This window comes from Passer montanus, unplaced genomic scaffold (assembly GCF_014805655.1).
Source record: "Passer montanus isolate IOZ18808 unplaced genomic scaffold, ASM1480565v1 scaffold91, whole genome shotgun sequence".
NCBI lineage: Eukaryota > Metazoa > Chordata > Aves > Passeriformes > Passeridae > Passer > Passer montanus.
Window position 1 is genome coordinate 903712 of NW_024374479.1, and position 6335 is coordinate 910046.

Here is a 6335-nt window from a genome sequence, read left to right on the forward strand (position 1 = left end):
GTTGCTGAAGGGATATAAGATACTTTTCATACACTGATCATCATCAGCCCAAACAGTTTTCATTTTTAATCCCACATTTAATCAAAATGGAAGTGATCAGAAGAAAATATCAGAGAAATTGTTCAGACTGCACTTGAGTACATTCACCAAGAGGGGTGTAAAGTAGAGGTAAAAGAATGTTCTCTTCAAAGGTACTTCTGGGGCAGGGCAGAAAATGATTTCAAGAGTAGAAGATACAAATACACCTTACCAGCTCACTCTTTAATGGTCATAAGTATCTGTGTTACAAAAGAAAGCTACAAAACAATGCAGGGAGACAAACTAGCGATACAGTTGAGCTTTTACTTACCTATTCCCCGGAGCACAAACTGTAGCCATCAGTGGAAAAGGTTTTTAATTTTCAATTAGTAGGCCATTGTCAGCAGTTGCTTTCTGCAACACTGGTAAGCTCAGTATTTTGTGTTCATGCGCTACTTTAAATATTTGAAGTGGGACACTGTGCAGCAGCTAGAGGACAGCATCTCTCTGTGCTCAGTACTGTACAAACACAGGATCAACACATCAAGACATCTCTGTGTCTAGGAGATTACAATGCAGGGAAGTGACTGGAGATATTTCATTGTCCTGTTAAGGCCAAATTGGCAGTGAGATTGAGCCCTAGAGGAATAATTCATCACTTATATTATTCCAACTGAACCTCTATGCTCATATCAATATGTGTGTTGTTCTGAGCTTGACCTGGCCTGGGCTGGTCTTGCACTTGAAGGAAAGAACCACCATATGTCATCACCAAAGAGTTTGCTCCCAGCACCATCCTTGCAGCTGGCTGGATACTGGAGCTAAGTGACCTTTGGGATTCAGTCCAAAGCTTTCCTGCAAAAACAGGTGAAGGGTAAGCCCAAAAAAGGCTATTTAGCGTTGATTTAGCAATACTGGTGAAATTATTCAAGGAGGGACACAGGATCTGTGCAGATGGACAAAGCAATGGGCAGAGCTGTGATCTGCTGTCAGATTGAAAGAAAAAGAATTATCTTATGCACTCTAGATACTCTTCACATGCTTTAATTTTTAATAGAGGTGTTCGTCTTTAAGTGCTATGAGCAATACAATGTGAACTTAGAGGACTATGCAACACAAGTATAATTGACTCACTATAATCATTCTTTAGATTTTTTTCTTTTTCTTAAGTCTTAATATTTCATTCTTAATGGAATCAGAAAATGACAGAGAGCTGGAATGTGACATAGCTGTCAACTAATGTGATTTCAACCTAGTAGCCAATATTGAAATTAGATTTGAATTACTGCATACATAATTGCAGATTAGAAAACTGGAATCAAAGAGCCATGGTAAGACATAAACCACCTGAAGGTCATAGGCAAAGGAAACCAGAAATAGTGTTTACAGAGATCAACGTTTTACATTTTAAAGTATCACTGTATCAAGGAACAGAGGTCTTTTTATGTTTGTGGCATTGCTCTGTAAAATTTGAGTTTGTTTTGCATGCAGGTTAGGTATCTTTCCAGTAACTAGTCTTGCAACTGAAAAACCAAACGAACATTATTTAAACTGAACATTTGAACTGTTGGTCTGATGCTAACACTCTTTTTAAGCACTCTCTGGGTGTGCTGTGTTACCCCATCACTAGTAAACAATGAGGAAAGCAGCGACATCCTGTAGTGACTATAACACAACCTCCCCTTAATTACAGGTTTATGTGGATTGTCAAAACCCATCATCTGAATGGGCAAGATTGAATTCCATGACTGCTGAATTGGACTTACTTTGAACTGAAATAATAGTGGTGAGGTGTCTGTGCTTATTAGGGCTCCTAGTAGAAGTCTTGGTGTGTTATGGAAAGGTGGTCTTACTGTTGTCTGTGGTGTTTCCTGGAGGTTGAAACTGTGACAACAGAAGAGAAACAATATTTGCTCTCAACCAGACTAAAGTTCATAAAACTAATGTAACTGGAAAACAACATCACAATTTAAAAAAATGTGGACCCAGTCCCAGTTTTAGGGAGTAGATGAGGGGAGATGAAATCATCACATTCTCACACAGGAAAATGAACAATGTTATATATTGCATAAAAAGCTCCCAAACAGATTATTTTCCTCTTAAAGACATGTCAGACCCTGAATCTCTCCTATCTCTTTGAGTCTGTAATTTCTCTTTCTGACCAAAGTTTTTAGTCAGGAAAAACAGAGCAAACTTCATATTTTTTTACATATTTTTGTAAAGATGGATGGCTTCACAACTGTTTCTTGATCCTGCAAACAGGTCTGATTAAATGCATAGGAAGAGTGTTACTTGGTAATTTTGGCTATTAGTCCTTACCCTCAACAGCGTGAAACAGAAAAGGAGGGGATCTGCTTAGCAGCAGTCTGGATCTGTTGTTCTATTTTCAGCTTTGGTAACAACGTTTTGTTATTCTTGATAATGACATTCATTTTTTTCTGTATTTCAGTGTATTCACCTTAAAACAATTGTAATAATCATTTTCCATTGCAGAATGATGCTAGAACTACTGACTTATGTAAGCAAAGTGTTTTGAGATGATCTTAGGAAAGGAGGTATAGAAAAGGAAAACTGTACAAGAAGATAGCTGGCAAGAAACACCAGCTTATGGTGCCACCACCACTTGTGATGCCATCATCTCACTTTTCTCCTTTTAATTAACACATCTTAGCTCATACCTTATCAAAATATTTGCACAGATACAAAGGTGAACATGGCCCTCAGAACTTTCTTCAAGGGAAAATGTTTCCTTGTGGAGAAAACTTATTAATAGTCAAAGCAATGATGGAATCAGCATTTGGGGCAACTCCAAAACCACCTACTCAAACTCACAAGGAAGAGAGTTAGACACAGATCCTGGTGGCATAATTAGTATTTCCTCTGGTTTGGCTCTTGTTATTTCAGTTCACATCTATTGAAAGGAAAAAAAAAAAAGTTTTAAGGCCATGATTGTGTTCCCCAGCAAAGCTGATTTCCATTTTGCAGGAGATTTTAATTTCTCTTATATCCACTACCAGGCTGACAAAACCAAATGACAACTTCAAATTCCTTTTTATTGACATCACCAGCAGATATAAATTTGGGAAAGCTGTTGATATGCTGGTGTTGTCCCCTGTGCTGAAGAATGTGCGTAATTATGTATGTTTGCTTCTTACTGTCTTTCAGCAAAGGAAGTGGAGAGCAGATTGGAAAGAAAGGAAATTTTTACCCTATTCATCTACTTCCTTCTTTCTGTGCAGTATTTCTGCCTGATATATAGAAAACTAGGGTGTGTGCCTATGAATGATAAAAGGTCTGTATGTATGAGATAAGCAGGTAGACACTAATCATGTTTTGAATTTATGTTTTGTGTATGCTTCTTCTTGGCCCTACTCCTCTCTTCATTCTTTGAGTTGTAGAAGCATATAACACACAAAGAGCACTCACACAGCCAGCCTCCCCATGTATATGGTGTAGAAGAGAATGAAGAACTAATCATTAAAACACCTTTCATTTAGTAGTGTCTGCATTTAGGAAAACCTTGTTAGGCACACTGACAACAACACTGTCAGGCACAAAAGAAACTTACACAAATACCCTTCAGTTTGGCCCTAATTTCTGAGAATTAAGTGTGTATTAAAAACTCTGAAAAGTCCTCCCTTAAACTTAATTGAGAAAGAACACAAGATACACTCTTATAATTATAAGCATATGTTGTTGCTGATGAACTGATTTTGAATTTTGCATATTTGATTTGTATCAAAAAAGAGGAAGAGACACATGCTGCTGTGAGACTTCCATTGTAGCATCAGTATCATACCCTCCACTTCTCCAGATATAAAAGGTAGTTTAGGCTTTTTGTAAACATATAGGTGGGCAGTATCTGTGCTGGTATTTTGCTGTATGACTGAACTACATGACGGACAGCTCCTAGCTGCTGATGGGGTGGTACTGCTTATGTCAAATCTACCCATGTGTGGCTCTCACTGGAAGAAGCAAGAAGCATCAGTGGATCTCTGAATAGAAAAGTAGGAATGGGAGCATCCTTGCTCAATGTGTTTAAGGGGATTTAGTTGTCTGACCTGAGCTTTTATCACAAACGTTATCATATATCTTGGTAGGATCAGGCCCTTGTTTTATTGCAATTGTATATTGGAAACCTTGAGGTAAGTTAAATTGTCAGGTACGTTGAAACTATGACAGATCTGTCCATAGACACCCAACTGAAGGTAGCACTGAGGACTGCAACCATACACTGCAAGATGGACACACAACAGGGAAAGGGAAAGTTCTCCATCCCTCACTCTTCAACCCACAACCTTGCATAACCTCCCATAGCTTGAAGCAAGACAAGAAAGTCAGCATTTTGCACCCTCCAATAGCTCAGACATGACAGGTATGGTATTTTCTTACCCACAGAATTGCCAAGGAAATCCGCCCTAGCAAAAGTGCAAAAGTTTTCAGTATAAGGAGGTGGGGCGCAAAAACTGGCTTCTAGGCAAAGGTTGAAATGACTCAATCTGAAACAAAATGTAAAGCAATTACTGCCTGGAAAAAAAAAAAAGATCATGCTGACATTTAGAGGCTGCAGTGATAATATCTGTCCCTTCCAAGGCTGACATAAACAGCCTTGATTTCATCCCAAAATGATTTTATTTTTGTTTGTTTGATATTTAGGATATCCTTTATTTGGATGTGGGGGGGACAACAGGATGGATTGCCTTATCTTCAGCTTTTATGCTGAGAAATAATTGCTACCCCAGAAAGGTAATTACATACGCCATTGTTTATACGCATAATAGGCCTGGAAAAGCATGTTCTACAGATAGAAAAAAAAAAAAGAAAATCCTGCTTTCACATCAGGGTGGAACACTATGCAAAGTGACAGATTGCCACAAATAGCATTCAAACCCTTGCATAGTAGTGGTTGATTTTTCTTCTGGGGAAGAGGGGGAAGGGATGAAGGCTATGGAATAGGGTGGAAAGAGGGGAAAAAAGGAAGACAATTTTGTTCAACAGCCGTAGTAACATTCACAGTGATTTTTACTATCTTGATTGCTGCTAAATGAACCTGATCTTCAAGTTGTTTTTAAAGCCACTGCCTCAAAAGTCCAGCTTCTGTTGCCATTTTGTGCAAATACCACTTCTCCTAAAGTGGCCTTAATTTGAATTGCTTTGAAAGCAGACCAGATAATCTGCTAGAATATGTTGTGGCATGATACATCTCCCCTTTGTGCCCTTAGTACCACATAGAAAGTGAATTTAGCTCAGAAAAGGACAATTCGTCTATTTTCCCCCCTCCCATCGTAACACAATAAACCAAACAGTGTGCTGTGATGTCAAACCCATTTAGATTTTTTAAAATGCAAAATATGTATTCAAAATATTGAAAGTTACAGGGTTGAACAAAGAAAAGAAATGCATATGTATTTTGATATTGAACCAAGCATTGTTAGATGCTGAAGCAATTCATAGCAGGGCCATTCTCTGTGGCAGTGTCCAGCAAATTGCATGAGCTGCTTGTTAGGCTTGACAACAGTGTTTTACCTAACAAAGGCCTCAACAGCTCAGAGCAGCAGAGGAATGTCAAAATGAGCACATTTCACACACAGATGTGTGACCATTGTAGTCTATAAGAAGATGCATGGGGTGGAGGGAATAGGCTGGATGCTGGGAAGGCTAACAGTTAGCAGTAGGGACATGGCCCTACTGACCACATTTAATCAACCTTTCTGTAAACAATTCAACATTTTCATTGTTCTCTAAAAACTAATAAAGAGAAACAAGCACTTTTCATTCATCTTGAAGTAATTTTCTGTCAGGTTTGAGCCCCTTGTGGCTTACAGCTTGTGCATTGCTAGCTGTGTGATACAACAACTATTTCAATTTATTTTACAAACTCTGGCCATTCACATGTCAGTTAGTGCTCACCAAGCCAGCATCTGAAATTGTGCAGTTAACGAGTTTTACAACATTTCTATCAAGAGAAACTATTTAGCATAACTGACTCTTAAGGAGTTATTATACCTCTAAAAATCCATTTTAAGGGGCATTATTTAAATAAAATAGAAAAACGGTTCACTGCCTTTTAAAGGGGCTACAAAAAAAGTCCATCAGATCCAGTGCAGTAATCCTCAGCTTAAAGCACTCTTGAGAGCACTTCTGGGAATTATCAGCATAATGAAATGTTTTGTGAAATGTCCAGATAGATTCCTCTACTCAACAATTTTACTGCGCTATATTTATTTTCCCTCTAGTTTTTAAAGAAGTGAATAGTTTTTTGAGGTGATGATTCTACACTGTCTAGATTAACTGAATGCATTTTTGTTAATGCTGTA